Source organism: Corylus avellana, chromosome ca11 (genome assembly GCF_901000735.1).
Source record: "Corylus avellana chromosome ca11, CavTom2PMs-1.0".
NCBI lineage: Eukaryota > Viridiplantae > Streptophyta > Magnoliopsida > Fagales > Betulaceae > Corylus > Corylus avellana.
Window position 1 is genome coordinate 1,779,123 of NC_081551.1, and position 1,092 is coordinate 1,780,214.

Sequence of the window (1,092 nt, forward strand, 5' to 3'; positions counted from 1 at the left end):
TAGCTTGGGGGTTCTCCTTTTCATAGGATTTTTTTTTTTTCCTGATGGGAGATATGATTTTATAAAAATATTAAAAAAATGAATACCTCCTTTTCTTAATGAATTTGGTGAAATTTGAAAATTGTTTATGCTCCAAACCTTTAAGCCATCTAAGGCTCTGCTAATAGTATGCATGAGCCCAGAACCACAAGGAAGGTTGTAGAAATCGACAAGGTTGAAATCTATTAATACTGTTCCTATAAGTAGATGGATATTTCTCATACATTCATGTTGTGCTTTAAGTTGTAAGTTGTACCATCGGTAAGTTCTCATGCCTTTTCTGCGGTAATTCTATTTCGTGAGGAGAGGAAAGTTGTATGTACAATTTTTCTAGCCAGCTCTTTCATTTTTTAAGACTGAATCCAGCAAGAGCAAAACTTGTTTGTAAATTCTATAGCAACTTTAGCCCCTTGAACGTGTTCTGTGCAGTCACTATTGGCAAGCCTTTATGATTGATGTTTTCAGCCGAAGTGGCTCTGTAAGCCAGACATATGGTTATGGGCTTCCATAATGCGTTAAGATTACAGGCTGGGTAGGCTGTTTTTGAGGATGATTCAATGGGCCTGGATTAGGTCCAAAGGGGGCCCAAGTTTCAAATAATTCGAGCTTATACATGTTTTGGCTTGTAATCTCTCACATTAGCTATTGAATTACTATTCTAAATTTAAATTGATCTATGAACTCTGCTTTGTTACAGAGGTATTGAGATTACTGAAGCTCTGCGGTTGCAGATGGAAGTTCAGAAGCGGCTTCACGAACAGCTCGAGGTATGAATTTGTCTAGGTGGTCTCTTTTCTACTAGATGTATAGAGGATTGCACCTTGTTGGCATTTTTATAATAGACTTGTAAAAAAGAAAGGAAACTGTAATGGCACGGTCCGTTTTTTCTTTCTTTCTTTCTTTCTTTTTGTTTGGGGGGGGAATTAGTTTCAGGATTTATTATTATTATTATTATTGTTCTTTGTCATGAGTGCTGCAATATTGATAATGGCCCTAGTCAAATCATTGATATGTAAAGGAAGTTGCGTATAATTTGTTCACATGAAGCAGTTG